The sequence below is a fragment of the Narcine bancroftii genome, chromosome 2, assembly GCF_036971445.1.
Source record: "Narcine bancroftii isolate sNarBan1 chromosome 2, sNarBan1.hap1, whole genome shotgun sequence".
Taxonomy (NCBI): Eukaryota; Metazoa; Chordata; class Chondrichthyes; order Torpediniformes; family Narcinidae; genus Narcine; species Narcine bancroftii.
In genome coordinates, this window is record NC_091470.1 from 351,732,274 (window position 1) to 351,750,064 (window position 17,791).

At 39.9% G+C, this 17,791-nt stretch overlaps 1 protein-coding gene and 1 long non-coding RNA gene across 6 annotated transcripts in view; one reads left to right on the forward strand and one right to left on the reverse strand.

Moving 5' to 3' along the window:
• The window catches only part of LOC138755756 (protein tyrosine phosphatase type IVA 3-like), a 105,677-nt gene that overhangs the window by 6,526 nt on the left and 81,360 nt on the right, over window positions 1-17,791 (forward strand). The gene's annotated exons all lie outside the window — the stretch shown is intronic.
• Window positions 10,433-17,791, reverse strand: part of LOC138755759 (uncharacterized) — a 49,113-nt gene continuing 41,754 nt past the window's right edge. For both annotated transcript variants that reach the window (XR_011352551.1, XR_011352550.1), the window contains 2 exons: window positions 14,132-14,323; window positions 10,433-10,616 (listed from right to left, as the gene is read on the reverse strand). This is a non-coding gene — a long non-coding RNA (uncharacterized lncRNA). The remainder of the gene's footprint in view (window positions 10,617-14,131; window positions 14,324-17,791) is intronic.

Consider the following 17,791-nt stretch of genomic DNA (forward strand, 5'->3'; position numbering starts at 1 on the left):
TTATCTCCCAAAAACATCTATATACTCTGTTACACCTTCCCCCTTTAAAGGAATTTTAACTCTAGTTAAAATTCAGTTGTAACTAAACTGTCTTTAAAATCACTAAAGAGATACCAATACACAATATATAACATGGGTATAAAACAAAATAATAAAATAACCCAATGTTGAGAGTATTTCTATATATGATCAATTTTAACATCTTGACAAACAATCTGCTATCACATTATTTGTATCTCTGATATGATTAATTTGCAGATTATATGTGTAATATTAAACTCCATCTTCATAATCTTCTGTTTTTTACTTCATTTTATTCAAAATCACCAGATGATTGTGGTTAGTAAATATCACAATTGGTTCATGAGAGGTACTGAGATATACATCAAAATTCTGCAGAGCAAATATTATAGATAACAGTTCTTTTTCAATAGTGGAATTGTTCCTTTGATGAACATTGAATTTTTTTTTGAAAAGTAGGCAACTGAATGGTCAATTTCATTATGTTTTTGCAATAAAACTGCACCTGCTGATCCCTCACTGGCATCCATTGCTAAAGAAAATGGTTAGTCAAAATCGGGAGATTGTAACACAGGTCAATGGTATAGCATCTCCTTTAACTTTTCCAAAGCTGTCTGACAAACCTCAGTCCACATAAATTTCTCCTCTTGCTTCAAAAGGTTGGTTAAAGGAAGAGCAACCTCAGCAAAAAATTCTGCAAAATTTCCTATAATATCCTACCATTCCTAAAAACCTTCTCACTGCCTTCTTGTCATTGGGAACAGGAAACTCAGAAATTGCATTCACCTTAGCTTGAATAGGTGCAACTTTGCCATGGCCAACTACATGACTCAAGTATGTTACATTTGCAAAATGACTTTTTGCTAAATTAACAGTTAAGTTTGCTTTGGATAATATTGCAAACAATTTGTCCAATTCCCTTAGATATTCTTCCCATGTATCACTTTTTGTGACCAAGTATTCAATATAAGCATCTGTATGTGTTAACCCTTGGATTACTGAATTAATCATCCTTTGTAGGGGTATCTTTCATGCCAAACGTAAACACATTATACTCGTATAAACCAGATGGAGTTACAAAAGCTGAAATATTCTTTCCTCTCTCAGTTAAAGCCACACACCAGTAACCCTTCAACAAATTCAACTTTAGTAAAAAATTTAGATTCGCCAATTTTATCAATATAGTCATCTATTCTCAGAAAAGGATGAGCATCTGTTTTAGTTACTGAATTAACTTTCCTGTAAGCTGTACAAAACCGAACAGTTCCATATGGTTTCGGTACCAGAATACAAGGAGATCTCCAATCTGAGTTCAACAGGCACACAGGAATCATGGTTTCTTTAAGGTTACCCTCACAAGATTCTGTTTCCATAATATTATGATCCATAACTTCTTCAACCCTGTCAACAACCAACACCATTAACAATTCACCCTCCAAGTCATATCCACGAGCCATTTCTTTAATCTCCTGTTCAGTTACTGCTTTCTCCCTTAAACAAACAGGATCTGTATCTATTTTCTGTTGCTGAATTAACTTTCCTTGACAAAGATAAATCCTCACTCTCTTTCAAAACTATTTCAGAAGTATTGGGCAAGTCTCTATCAACTGGATCTTCTTCAGCTCTCATCATTTTCTTAGCCAAAAACCTCATAACAGCACATGCAGGATATATCTCACAATCCTCTTTACTCTCATCCTTACTAGGCCGATTTGTTATTCTAAAAACTGACCTAACTTTATCCTCTGCAAAATCATTCCCTAATAAAAATGAGACACCCTGCATGGGTAACTTTGAAATTAATCCTACTACAACAGGTCCTTTAATTCTGAATTCAGCTCTATATTGTGAAGAGATATTGACTCTACCTCATCTCCAACACCTTTAATCAAAGTTGTCTCCCTTGTCAGTCTTCTGATCCAGAGTTTTTTCCTTTTTCCCCAAAACCAATCTAATTCCTTCTCAAAATGGTTGTACTTTAACACAAGACCAGACAGCATATAAAAAAAAAGTTCCAATACATAATCTACATCTAAAACAAGAATCCGAATTACTAAACTCATATTTTTTTTTAATTTCTCTGGAGTCAAATATAACTGATGCAAAAATTATAATTAACTATTCCACATCGTAGATTTGTCACTTTAGTTACACTATCATCGCACATAGCCTCCCAATTATCTTCAGGAAAAATATAAGTTAAATCGCTTTCCCATTTAAGTCTAGATTTCTCCCAATCCGGTTTATCCATCGCATCTTGTAACAATTGGTACATACCCAAAATATAAACTTTCTTAGGTACAGAGGAAATCAAAGACTCACATTTCGTCAACATGTAAATTCATCTCTACCAAAATTATCTTTTATCAAAGCTCTATGTTGATAATACACAAATAATTTACAGATGTATCAAATTTCTCCCTCAGTTGGTTAAAGGAAAGAAACTGGCCTTCTTCAAAACAGTCCTGAACTATCTTAATACCCTAAGAATTCCATCCCTTTAAATGATTATTAAACATTGAAAAAGGAATAAGCTGATGATGATATAACGGGGTTTGGATTGATAATTTACCCTTTAATCTTAAAACCATATTTCATTTAACCCATATCCTTAACAAATGTTTTAGTACTAGCATATTATATTCCTGCAATAAATTCCCATTCCACTTAAATATAAACTGTGTATCTCAACTTCAGAAACACAAGCCATTTCCACCTTTGCCCAACTCAAAGGTTGGTCTATATCCATCAATCTACTAACAAATTTCAACTGAGCTGCTTCATAATAATTTTGAAAATGAGGTAACTGCAATCCACCTAATGCATATTTCCATATTTCCGTGTAAGTTTAAGCAAAGCTACTCGTGCTAATTTTCCCTTCCATAAAAACTCTCACTCTGTCCTATTCAGATCCTGAAAAAAAAACCCTTTGAATCTAAACATGGTATCGACTGAAACAAATATTGAATTTGAGGAAAAATATTCATTTTAATGCAATTTACTCTACCAATTAATGTTAATGGCAGATCTTTCCATTTAATCAAATCCATTTTAATCCTTTTTAATAAAGGAACATAATTTATATAAAGATTGATAATTTGCATTTACTACCACCCCATAATATTTAATTCTATCTGACCACTTTAATTTTATAGTACTTTTATATTCTGAATAATCTCCATCCCCAACTGGCAGTATTTCACTCTTAACCCAATTTACTTTGTATCCAGACAACTCCCCAAAATTTAACAAACAATCTTGTAAATATTTCAAAGATTGTTCCGGTTCTGTCAAGTATCCAATATCAAATAGCCAACACATCATCTGCAAACAAATTAATCTTGTATTCATCATTCACAATTTTTATTCCTTTAATCTTATCATTCTGTCGTATTGTTTGAGCTAATGGTTCAATAGCCAATGCAAATAAAGCTGATGACAATGGACAACCTTATTGAGTCGATCGCATTAATTTAAATGCTAAAGAAATTTGGCCATTTGTCACCACCCTAGCGATTGGATTTGTATATAAAGCCTTAACCCAACCAATAAAATAAGGGCCAAAATTAAACTTCTCTAACACCTTAAATAAAAAAAATCCACTCAACCCTATCAAAGGCTTTTTCCACATCCAGCGCAACCAGTGGTTGGGTTGCTGTCTAAATGCATTGACCAATGTTATCAATCTGAGGATATTATCAGACGCATTTCTATTTTTAATAAAACATGTTTGATCTGTATGTATTAACTGAGGTAAATATTTGGCAAGTCTATTTGCTAACACCTTCACTATAATTTTATAATCTACATTTAATAAGGAAATAAGCCTATACGAAGACACTTTCAGTGGGTCCCTATCTTTCTTGGGAATCACAGTAATAATAGCACTCGAACAAGAGCAGATTACTTTGTTTCTGGCTGAGAATGTCAATTAAGTATGTAGTAATTTTATACTGTAGGATGCTTTGAAAGCATATTTACAAGGACAAATTATTAGCTATACTACAAAAGTTAAAAAGCAAAATGTGGCGGAAAATTTAACATTGGAGAAACAAATTACTGAGTTGGAAAAGGAATTTCAGAAAGATGTTACAGAAGATTAAAAAAAAGCTGCTTTAACGAATTTGAAATTACATTATAATACATTACAAACTTATCAGTATGAGTGTTTAGCTTATCGATCTAAGCAATGTTATGAATTGGGTGAGAGAGCTCATAAGGTACTAGCATAGCAGTTAAAAACAGAACAGACATCCCGAACTATTAATGCTGTGAAAAAGAATTCAATAATTACCTATAAACCTCAGGAAATTAATGACCAGTTTTATTCATTTTACCAGAAATTATATACTTCTGAGGGAAAGCAGAACGCTGGTTCTATTGAATCTTATTTATCTAAGTTAAATTTACCTGTTTTAAGAGAGGAGGTGGTTAAAGAATTGGATGCTCCATTCACGGATTTTGAGATTAAAGAAGCTATACAGGAGATGCTCAATGGAAAGTCGCCAGGAGATGATGGATTCTCAGTTTAATTCTAAAAGTATTTTATGAAGATTTATTTTCTGTATTTGAAGATGTATTGCAGCAAGTAACTGAGGAACATTTGTTCCCAGAATCTTGTTCGAGTGGTATAAATACTGATCCAGAGTTAAAACACTTTCCCAACAACAGTGGCTGAGCAGTCCCAGCATCTATAAGAATTAACTAGAACCTGTGATTCTCCCTCCTTTACTGAAACCAAGCCCTTTGACACAAAAGGTTTGAAAGCATCCATGACACCCTTACCAGGTTTGGAACATCTGGTCTCCTTAAATTCAACTGTTTGAATATATGCTTCTGGTAAAAACCTCCTATTCTCATCTCTTTTTCAATACTAGACAATTCGCAGTAACATGACCAGGTTTCTTACAAAAATGTCATACAAGTCCAGAAGTTCTGTCCTTTCCCAACTTGCCTTAATCTTTTCCCTTAACATTCTCCCCATACTTAATTTCAGGTTTACCTGTCTGCTCCACATTAACCTTCTGAACAGACTTATTAATCTGTTCCACATTAACTCTCTGAAAAGGCTCACTATTCTGAAATGGATTTTTGTGAATTAGAGCAAATTTGTCTGCTAATCCAGGGGTTTATCCCCACGTCTCTCTCATCTAGATACAATTTAATCTCCTCTGGGGCACACCTTTTAATTTCAATTAACATCAATTCTTTCAATCTGTCAAAATCATTGTTTATTCCTTTTGAGGTTGCACCAATGGTCAAAACACAGATATTTTTTTCAAAGTAAAATCCATATAAGACTGATTCCATGTTTTCACCAAACTCCTATATTTTTGTCTATATACTTCTGGAACCAACTCGTACTGCTTGTACCATCATTTGCCACTTGCTCTAGTCAAACTAAAGGATGCAATTTGTGTTTTTCCCTTCAATACACATTGGAGCATAAGAGGCCATTTTTCTTTTAGCCATCTTGACCTCTCAGGATCCTTTTCAAAAAGCTGAAAATATGTATCTATATCTCCCTCATCAAAAGGAGGAATTAGATTTACCTCTCTACTAGCCAAAAACCAATCCCCACGAGTTACAGCCTCAATTCTCTTACTTCATCTCAATTTTTAACTTCTCCAATTGAAACTGTCTGTCCCTTTCAATCTTTTCCAAGTCCTATTTTCTTTCTTTCAGCTTCCTCTAACACTTATTTCCTCTGTTTTTCAGTTTGTTCTGCCTCATATTGTCTGTTTCTCCACCCTCAATTGCAATTCAACAGATCTATCCTCCAGAAAATTTGCTAAGCCTTTCTCAACAAATTTTCCCTCACCTATATATTTCACTTTAATCCTCTATATTTGTATTTTTCTCATCCAATGCTTGACTAGTCATAATATCTTAGAAATAACCATCAGTTCCTCTTTTCTCTTGCTCTGCAAATGATGGCTGTGACAAAAATGTATCAACATCCATTGTTGCTGTTTTCCCACACAAGCTTTAAATTAGCTTGGGAAAAAACCCCACAAAAACTCTAAAATTCGAATGGACGAGTCCCCATAAAATGTTACAAGCCCAGAGACCCAAAAACCCAGCAACAATAGATATTCACCAAGACAAATGGTTACTTAAACAAAAGTTGCTTTTAATTATCTTTAAACATGAAAATAGAAACACATTTTAACTTATCACCATGACTTAACCCCTTTCTAATTCTAAGTGCACGTGTATGTAATGTGTGTGCAAGTTCAGATAGGTTCTTTGGATCACAGTCCAATCTCACTTCTCATTCCTCCATGTTCACTGGTTGCAGGCAATTCTTAGACTGTGCACAGAATTTAACAATAATAAAGTTTCACCAGGCTTTGGTGCTTGAAAGGTAAATTGTTACCGCTCAGGAAGGTTCTTGTCGGTTTTCAGAGAGAGATTTGTTGTTCCGGGGGAGAGTTGGGGGGTGGGGGGGGGGGAAGAGATGTACTTCCATCAGTCACTTCAGTGTCTTGCTGACGAAACCTGCCCAATCAGGGTTCTCCAGATGATAACCTCTTTCTTTCAGGTTATCACAGAGTTCCTTTTTGTTTCACTTATTCCACATGACCCTCTTAGATCAATAAGTTCTCTTGCAGACAATCTGCGGCTCCAACAAGATCTTTCATCTGTTGCCTTTTGTAAATAGCAATCCATTAGTGAAGTCTCTTTCAAAGCTCTTGCAAAAGTTGTGAGGTCTCACTATGTCTAGCATTAGCAGCGCTCCAGTATTTTAAATAAGATCTATTTTGGTGTTTGTATGTGACTTACTCTAACAAACCTTTACCCAATTTATCTCCCAAAAACATATCCATGTACTCTGTCACAATAGCCTGGGATGCATCTTTTTGGGGCCTGGAAGTTATCCACTCTTAATACCTGCTGAAATGTCATCTCTCTCCCACCCTAAACCTGTGGCCTCAATACAAAATTAAAAAAATTATTCAGACTCAGATAAAACATCAGGACCCCCTTATCCCTTCATGCATTCCTGCACTCTCAGCTTTGACTCCCTCCTTAGGCACCCCAAGGCACTGAAACACAGTACTGCTTTTAAGCTTTCACCTCTTCCCTAGACACTGAATTCCAACAAGCTTCTAAAAAGTTTAAGATTTCAATATTAACATTTTTTATCATTTCATGGTAACTACTTAAAGGACTGTGGAGGATACTTTTTCAGTATAGAAACAGTAAATCTACAAGGGTAGATAGGAGCATAAGGTTTTTTTTCCACAGCCACTGGATCCATCCAGTAGCAAAGCATTGTGCAAAGGGATAGGTGTGATGGTCAGGAATCTCGTATCAATTTCTTGTGAGTCCTGTATTTCTCTTATTGCATGTGGTTCACCCATTTATTGAAGTTCACCCATTTATTGAAGTTGTCGGAGCTGCTCATATAGTAGCCTTGACTATTATCTTACAGGTCTACCACAACCAGCCAAAATAGTCAGGGTCCATTTGGCTCTGGATTGTCACTGTACGGATGACCACCATCTCTGTTGACACCATCTTCCAAGCTGCTTGGAGCCCCTTTGCCATTTTATTAGCCAATAGCCCCAGCTTCTGTGTCAGTGAACCAACTCTTTGGATGCCTTTCTCATATTGTCAAAGGGCAACAGAATCAAAAAGACCTGCTCCATCTTAGAGATACCTCTTTGTCCTGAACCTGGTTACATCTGGCCAATCAGGGTATTAATGTAGCTTCTGTACATGATATCCCAATTAACAGGACCCTGTCCAATTAGCAGTCGGCCACGAATGTGCTTTGTCAAAAATAAATGTCTTATTGTCTTTTACATCCATTTTCCCAGCTTTAGTAATGCTATATGACTGTAGATATCAGTTAATAAAAGATGCCCTGCTGTCCTCCATGTATTTATATCCTTACTTTTACTTGTCTCTAATCCGTTCTGTCTCAAAATTGATTTTATCACTGCCTGTATGGGGTAGGGGCTGGGTCTTGAGGGGATAACCTCCTGTTGAGTTGGTTAGAATATAGGAATGGGTTCAACAGCTATAAACATTCATCTTATCATATAAGACACATATAAAAGGTATAATGCTTCTGTTCAAAATTCCTCATTTCAGTCACAACTCCAGTATTCAGTTCAAGAGTTGTGATGTTGTCCTTTTGTTCCTCTGCCCCCACTTCACAGTCCTGACCTTCAATGTGGGGGATTTCCCCTCATAACTAGTTTAAGGCAGGGCATTGGAACAAGAACAACCTATTTATCCCTCCCCTGGGTGAATCCTCGAGCCTTACCTTCTGCGTACCTGGGATGCGACACTCTTCAGAGTTGTGCCATTGGAGGATAGGATCAGCTGGACTGTCGCCTTAAGAGGAGAACCAGGATCGTGTCCCATGAAAGTGGCCCATTCTCCAGCTTTTGGCTGCTGGCTTAGTCGGTCACTTACACCATCCACTGAGCACTTCTCGATTGAGCTCCTGGCTGGCTCACCAAATGTGATTGTTTTTTCATTGCTCCCGATCCAATTAGTCCCGGCACACAGAAATCTCTTGGTTAACTCTTTATTAAATACAGCAGCAACCTGGAAGAACCTTTACTGCTGTCACATTTAAAGCAGTCTCGTGGCATCAGTATTTGTACATTCAGACACGTTAGAAAAAGGTTACTACATCAGTCACCAACATGTGATATCAGTGTAAAGCATTACGTGTAGGCACGTAGACATGACCTTCCCCTGCCCCCAAGCCTTCAGCCTCGATACAAGGTTTAAAAAAAAACATTGTTGTTCAGACTCAGAGAACATCAGAACCCCCTTATCTCTTCACTCATTCCTGCACTCTAAGCTTTGATTTCCTCCTTGGGCATCACAAGTTTTTCCAGTCAGTACCAGTCTGTGGGAGACACTGGAACACAGTACTACTTTTAACCTTTCGCCTCTTCCCTAGACATTGAATTCCAGCAAGCTTCTTACTGTTTCAATATTCTAAGAGTTTTATACACTATTATTTCACTTGCCCAACCATCCCTTCTCCCCTCATTGCTGCTGACCCCTCTCTCCTTCCTCAACCTATCATCTACTGCCTCTGCTACCCCCCCACCTTCCCACCCCTACGTTTTGTTCAGACCCCTGCTGGCATTTTCTCATACCTTGATGAAAGGCTTAAACCCGAAATGTCAGTTAGGTATTTTACCTTTGATTGATAAAGGACCCTGTTTGACCTACTAAGCTTCTCCAACACTTTGTGTTTTTACTTCCCCTTGTCCTCACCTACCATCCCACAAGCCTCCACATTAAATATATTATTCTCTGCAATTTCCACCGTCTACAATGGGACCTCACCACCATTTCCTCTTTCTGCTATCCACTGGGATTGCTCCATCTGACCTCCCCATCCACTCAATCTTTTCCACTAATTGCCCCCTTGGTACTGACTCCTGTGACTGCAAAAAGTGCTACACTTGCACTTTTTCCTCATCAATATTTGGGGCCTCAACAGTTCTTCAAGAGAATCAACACTTCACCTGTGAATTTTTTGGGGTCACTTGCAGCATATTGCCCTGTCAACATCGGGGAGATAAGACGCAGACTGGCAGGTAGCTTTGTTCAGCACCACGGTAGTTGCCCATGATGGGAGAGTCTAGGACAAGAGGACACCACTTCAGGATTGAAGGATGTCTGCTTAGAACAAAGATGCAGAGGAAATTCTTTAGCCAAAGGGTGGAGAATCTGTGAAATTTGATGCCACAGACAGTTGTGGAGGCCAGGTCAATGGATGTATTTAAGACAGAGATTGATAGGTTCTTGATTAGCTAGAGTATCAAAGGTTATGGGGATAAGACCAGGCAGTGGGGCTGTGTGTAAAATGGAACATCTTGTGATTCAATGGGATGAATAGCCTATTTCTGCTTGTCTTTTCGGTCTTCACTCTGTCCACTGCCACACCCTCCCCCCCCCCCCCCGCGGCCCTCCCCCCCCCCCCGCGGCCCTCCCCCCCCCCCCCGCGGCCCTCCCCCCCCCCCCGCGGCCCTCCCCCCGCGGCCCTCCCCCCCCCCCGCGGCCCTCCCCCCCCCCCGCGGCCCTCCCCCCCCCCGCGGCCCTCCCCCCCCCCCCCGCGGCCCTCCCCCCCCCGCGGCCCCCCCCCCCCCCGCGGCCCTCCCCCCCCCCCGCGGCCCTCCCCCCCCCCCCGCGGCCCTCCCCCCCCCCCGCGGCCCTCCCCCCCCCCGCGGCCCTCCCCCCCCCCCGCGGCCCTCCCCCCCCCCCCCGCGGCCCTCCCCCCCCCCCCGCGGCCCTCCCCCCCCCCCCGCGGCCCTCCCCCCCCCCCCCCCCGCGGCCCTCCCCCCCCCCCCGCGGCCCTCCCCCCCCCCCCCCCGCGGCCCTCCCCCACCCCCCTGCGGCCCTCCCCCCCATCTTTCTTCTATTGACTCCTCTGTATCCACCTATTGCCTCCTACCCTTCCCACCCCCATCTTTTTATTCGGGCATCTTCCTGATTTTGGCACTCTTGAAGGGCTCAGGCCCAAAATGTAACTGCCTTTTACTTTCTATGGATGCTGAAGGACAGGTATTCCCTGCTATCCAAATGTAGAGTGTTCCTATGAGACCTTTTGTGAGCTGAAATAAAATAAAATGAAGAAACAATTACAATTACCATATTTTCACACATATAACATGAATAAAATCATAAATAGTGTTTTTTTTTAATTGTAATAACGTGCACCCTCATATAATGCGCGGGTACAGTATTCTAAATTCTGACTGGCAAAAGCAATTTGCTTTTAAGTTAGGACAAAACACATAATATCTGCCACAGTTAATCTCCTGCAATTAACACCCAATCAACTTCTCCCAGAGGTATTAATTGCCCATTCTATATAACCAGCTGCAACACATCAACAGGCTTTGAAGAGGAATCAATTAAATAGTCAGATTGCAGAGTTGAGCAGAATTTTAAATTCTAATGTTTTCTCCAATCAGAGACCCTTGATATGTTAATCTCCCTCAGGGACCAGTGGACAATAAGGTGCCAGAATGTCCTGTTTATAGGAATACCATGGTATTCAGTAAAAAGATCGATTTAAAAAAAAAAAAAAAAAAAAAATTCCTACACCTGCTATAAATGGTGCCCATTCTTTCATTGCCACGACTACATTCTCATACTCACTCTAATATTCCCATGCTCACTCTAAGTTGCTGGCGCACCTTTCCCACGGCTGCTATTGTGCACATTCTTTCAAAGCTGCTATAAGTTGTTGGTTCAACTTTCCAATGCCCACTATTAATTGTGCATTCTTTCAACATGCAAAAATAGTCTTATATAGTGCACACATGCATATGGTGTGTGGGTGGGGGAAGTACCTGATTTGTAAAATGGGTTTAAAAAATATGGTAATTTATATGGGGGGGGGGAAATTTGTGCGTTTCCGATCCCACTCCCCTGCACTCTCCTGGCAGCCCACTACCAGTCCCCACACTGATCCCACTGCCCCGTACTGACTCCCGACAGCCCGCTACCAGTCCCCACGCTGACTCACAAAACCCCACTGAATTACTGCATTAGACCCCAGCAGATTTTCTTGATTGCCCCTAATAGCTGCCCTAGGCATTTTGATTCCTTTGCTACTGAGTAACAGAATGAACTGTTGCCATGAACTTGCTGTTTTCTCCGAAGAAGCTATTTCTTCACTCCAACTATCACTGAAGTAGTTCTTTAGCCCCTTTTACACTTGCATCCCACAAAATTGGCTGTTCAGTGTCTTGGAATGAGGGTTTGTATTTTCCCACTTGTCCACTCCTAACCGGGACACTGAATGTTTCATGCTTGCGAGAAGCCAACCCGGGGTTAGGACTGTTCTCCCTACTACTCGTAACATCATGAGGCATTGAGTGATGGTGGACCTGCCCTAAATCCTGATCAATGTATTATGATCTTGTATTTGAACAAAATTAATCAGGCATAATTAAGCTTTATGTACAGCAGAGTATGAGTCCTTCAGCTCCTGTTGTTGTGCTGACCTATATAAACCTTTATAAGGGACCGTGGGAAAGTGCGAGCAATAGCGGACAATTTTTTAACAGGGTGGGAAAGTTGTTAGCGCTATAGTGCTCAATTTATATAGTGTGGGAAAGTTGGTAGTGCTCTTTTGCACAATTTATAAATACTGTGGGGGGGGGGAGTGATGGTGGATCTGCCCTCCCAGAATTCCATGCGGCAGAGAAAGGGCTGCATACGTGGATTATTCATAGAGGGGTTTCTCTGCTGAACAGCATTCTGGGAAGTCAGGTCAGCCATTGCTTTTTTCCCCATGGTCTTTATAAATAGTGTGCTAGAGCGCTACCGATTTTCCCTCGCTATTTAAAAATAGTCCGCTCTTGCTATTTATTACTATTTCTCTCTCTCTCTCTCTCTCTCTCTCTCTCTCTCTCTCTCTCTCTCTTTCCCCCCCCCCCCCCCCACCCCACCCCCACTGTGACTTTCCCATGGCAAAGTTTGAACCTTCATTTTAATCATCTTGCACTCATGCAAAAACTTGGGTTATTTCAATCCTGCAATGCAATTACTCCTTTCACATTTACCTGATTGCAACGCTGGCATCTGCAGATGCTGGGGATTGTACTAGGGGTCAATGATGTTATCTTACACTGGTGTTGAGCTGATTTTTGCTTTCACACTTGCCACTTTAAAGGCTGATTGCCATTTGATTCCTGGGATAACTTGCAAGTGTGAAAGAGGCCTGTGAAACCTACTACTATTCCTGGTTGTTCCGTGCAAAATTTTCACCTGTGCAATTTTTAGTGTGACCAGCTCATTAAACATGCTGTTGCAATGTCCTCAGCATCACATACTTATTAGATCCACTTTCATAATGCAGTAAATCAGAACTCACTGGAAACTTCCTGCGCATATGGTCACCTAGGGCATTAGAAGTCTTTCAGATTTCCCATGCATTGAAGACACAGCAGCCTACTGGTCTCTTGCCATATCCTGAGATCCAGCATTTGGTTAACTCCCTTTTCCTCAAATTTCCCTTGCCATATCCGTGGACTCTGTGTTTGGTTAACTCCCTTTCCTTTGAACTTGGAGTACTGTTGAAAAGAGGGGCTGATTTTCTACTTCAACCATTAATGTGACCTGATGTCAAGGTAAAGAGACGAGCACAAGAACCATAGAGCAATACAAAAACCTTCATTAAAATTCTGCTAGTAGGAATGAGTGGTATTAGGATCAAGTAGACAAGGTCACTTTAGATAATGCCAGAACCTCATTCAAAGATTCAAGTGAAACATTACAGTACTTTACAGTATTTAAGGCATTTTCTTGCATACAAATCTGGTAGGGATTTCTTGACACCTAGTATACCCCTTTTCTAAAGACCGGGAAATGGCTGACATCAAGCAGTTATTTGCATGTACAAGTCATAATTAAAGGGTATAATTTCTTGCATAGGAAAGTTTAGAAAGATTGCTTCCAATACACAGTGACATCCACTTTCTGTATGCCTGATTTTTAGTCTTTAATTATCACGTGTAAATGGTCAGTCTCACAATAATATTAAGCCATCAGGGTTAACAATGGGGATAGAAATTTTTAGCGCCTCTCGTGTCGCTGCATGTGTCTTACAGCCATTGAAAACTCAAATCACGACTGAAGGGTTGTAAAGTTCAGTCAGTTGCATTTACGCGGGAAGCCATTTATTAATTGGTTGCTTGTTGACAGGACGTTGACACCACCAGCAAAGTCAGTTAGGGCTACTGTGTTAAAAGGCATTATGGATTTTAAGCCTGTTTGTGTGCTGTTCACCCAGGAAATGGCTGATGTAATTAATTCAGAAGATTTTGAAGGGTGAGATGATTAGTTTTAATTGTCTGTCTGGGATGTGCTTATGCCCAGTAAACATGGCTCTCTCTGGCTTCAGTGATGAAACTAGGAGCTGGTGTTTCTAAAAAAAGACATTGGTGCTGCTCTCATAACTAACATTTTTAGATAGCTCAAAATACAAACTTTCACATTAGCAACTGCAATCTAAGAGCTTAAGAGTTCAAAATAGATGGCCAAGTCCATTCAATTAATAATTGCTAAACAATTGCATCTATTGCAACCTAAACCAATGAAAGGCAAAAATACCTACCTTTTGTTACTTTCCAAAGACCCTAACCTTTGGGATCAACTGTGCAAAACACTGGACTTTTTCTGCTTCAGAGCAGCCTGGTTAGCGCAGCACTATTGCAGTGCCAGCAATTCGAGTTCTTATCTGGTGCTGTCTGTACATTCTCCCTGTGTCTGCATGAGTTTCCTCTGGGAGTTCCAGTTTCCTCTCATCCTTTTTAAAAAAAAAAACACACCATACAGGGATTGTAGGTTAATTGGTGTATTTGAGGAGCACTGGCTTGTGGGCTGGAAGTGCCTGTTAGTGTGCTATATGTTTTAGAAGTAAGGGTCTTTATAATTGAGATTGATGTGATTAATGTATCAAATACATGTTAATTAACCAAACTATTAATAAATACAATTTGGTTAATGCTTATGCTGGGACATTTGCAGATACCCAAGGGCAGTGAAGGGACCCAGGATGTTTGTTGGCTGACCCACGCTCTGGAATGTAAATTGCCTGTTGTTAACAGCCTAGCTGATAAATTTCCAACTGTCCCATTTCTCTGGAATAGTGTGATTTACAAGAATATGGGGAAACAAATCTGTAAAAATACCTGCGGGGGTGGGGTCATGTCTGTGTGATTGGTCCACAATATGGTGCATCATTGAGTTGCTTAATGCTGATTGGATAATGCATGTGTCTTAGGAGGTCACTGTTTCGAAGTTGGTAAATGTAAGATAGCATTGTAGAATTTAAACCTATGCATTTGTATATTCAGGGAGCTCCTCGATCCTCTTTAGAGGTGATGGACCTGCGACAGGACTGTGCATCAAATAAAGGGAACTGGTTAAAGAAGAGTCTAAGGTCTTCATTCCTCAGGAGAGTAAACTGCTGACTGAGATCTCACTCCAGAACCTGATCAAGGATCGACACTGATCCTCCATAATGTCTATATTTTTGTCCATCTAAGCATCGAAAATATCATAATTGCAAAGGAATATTTGCCTGCTTATCTGTAAACTTCGGCTTTTTAAAAAAAAAGCTGGTAGGAATTTACTTTATCCTCAGTTAATAGCTTAATGATGAATTAATGAATACTTGCACTTCTTTCACTTGCACTTTGTCACTTGCACTCACAATTCAACTGCCTTTCTAAATGATTTTTTTAAAAGCTTCCCTCAATCTTCCTTTAAATCTCTTTATTCTGTGACTCTGTGTGTGTGTGTTTTTGGGAGATAAATTGGGAGAGGTTTATTAGAGTAGGTTACATACAAACACTTTACAACAGATCTTATTTGAAATACTGGAGTTCTGCTAATGCTAGACATAGCAGCTTCTCACAGCTTTTGCAAGAGCTTTGAAGAGTGCTCAAGAGACTGCCCTAATGGATTGTTGTTTGTGAAAGGCAATAGATGAAGCTGCTGCAGTCAGGAAGAGAACTTGCTGTTGTAAGAGGGTCATGTGGTTTTGCAAGCAGAGAGAGTCAAACAGGCTTTTTCTCAGAGTGAGAGAGACACACAGATCATTTGACAATGTTCCAGCCAACAGAAGTAGCTGGGACTAGAACAGGACAAGCTGGCAAGCCTGAAAGAAAAAGGTTATCATCAGGAGAACCCTGAAGGGGCACGTTTTATCAGCAAGATACTTCTGCTGGCTATAACACTGTCAAGTAATCTCTGTGTCTCTTGCGCACCCCTCGCATGCCCCTGCCCATGCGTTTTAATAAATCTGCCATAGTGGGGGGTGGGAGTGATAAAAGATTGTGACTTTACAACCAAAATGGGCAAATGGGCAGAGTTTAAAAATGGTAAAGGTTTTTTACAATGGTTGCTATAGAAGGTCATGCTACACATTTTTTGAGTTCGAAAGAAGCTCGGCATTGGGAACTGCTTTTCCTCATGCTTCTGAAGGACTACTGTGAAACCCTATCCATAGTTTTAAGCTAATAAAAGCATTTGTTTTTACTCTAGTTGTGAGAGCTTCTGTTCACGCTAAAGAGAGTACAAGTGTTTCAGCAAAGACGAGAAGAGCTGTGATGGCCTGTTTCCATGCTGTAATTGTTCTATGCTGATATGGTTATAGCATATTGTCATAGTGAAACATGGTTGCATGAGGTATGTGATTGGTAGCTAACTATTCCTGGATTTTGTTGCTTTGTTTGATAGAATCGGAGTGGCAAGAGTGGGTGGTATTGCATTGCTTGTCAGAGAAAATATTACAACAGTGCTGAATACATTAGAGGGCTCATCCAGGCAGGCTATTTGGGTAGAATTGAGGAATGGGAAAGGGGTAGTTGCAATTAGGGGTGTATTATAGACCATCTAATGGGGAATGAGAACTAGAGGAGTAAATTTGTAGGGAGATAGCAGATATTTGGAAAAAGCACAGGGTTGTGATTGTGGGACATTTTAATTTTCTACATCTTGATTGGGAAACCCATTCTGTGAAAGGACTGGATGGATTGAAGTTTGTAAAATATCTGTAGGATAGGTTATATTTTTACAGTAATACATAGAGGTACGAACGAGAAAAGGGGCAGTGTTGGATCTACTGTTGGGGAATGAGATAGGTCAGGTGATGGAAGTATGTGTTGGGAACACTTTGGGTCCAGTGATTATAGTACCATTAGCTTCAAGGTAATTATGGAAAGACATAGGTCAGGGCCTAGGGTTGAGGTTTTTGATTGGGGGGAAAAGCTAGATTTTAAGGAGATGAGAATGGATTTATGAGGAGTGGATTGGGATGATTTGTTTTATGGACAAGGGATCTAGTAGAGAATGGTGGTCTTTTAAAAGTGGGATTTTGAGGGTACAAAATCTTTGTTGCTGTTAGATTGAAAGGTAGGGTCAAAAGTTTGAGAGAACCATGGTTTTCAAGGGATATTGGAAAATTTGTTCAAAAAAAGAGGGAGACATAATAAATATAAGAAAAAAAGGAAATGTTCGGAGCATACATAGAATGTAAAAAGAATCTTAAGAAAGAAATTAGAAAAGCTAAAAGAAGGTTCGAGGTGGCTATAGTAAGCAGGGTGAAAATAAATCCAATGGGTTTCTAGAAATATGTTAATAGTAAAAGGAGAGTGAGGGATAAAATTGGTCCCTTAGAGAATCAGAGCGGACAACTGTGTGAAACCCAAAGAGATGGGGGAGATCTTGAACAATATATTTTCTTCACGATTCACTAAGGAGAAGGATATTGAATTGTGCAGGGTAAGGGAAGCAAAGAGGGTAATTATGGAAACTATAGTGATTAAGAAAGAGGAAGTACTAGAGATTTTGAAGCATATAAAGTAGGTTAAGTCTCCAGATCCTGATGGGATTTTCCCCAGAACCTTGAGAGAAGTTACCTTGAGAGAAAATAGCAGAGGCTCTGACAGTGATTTTTCAAATGTCATGAGAGATGGGTATTATGGAGGAGGATTGGCATATTGCACATGTGGTTCCGTTGCTTAAAAAGGGTTTGATGAGCAAGCCTAGCAATTATAGGCCTGTAAGTTCGGCATCTGTGGTAGGTAAATTAATGGAAAATATTCTTAGAGATAATATGTGTAAGTATCTAGAGGGGCAGAGATTGATCAGGGACACCCAACATGGATTTCTGCGTGGAAGGTCATGTTTGACCAATCTTGTTGAATTTTTTTGAAGAGGTGACTAGGAATGTTGATGAGAGTAGAGCAGTGGATGTTGTCTATATGGA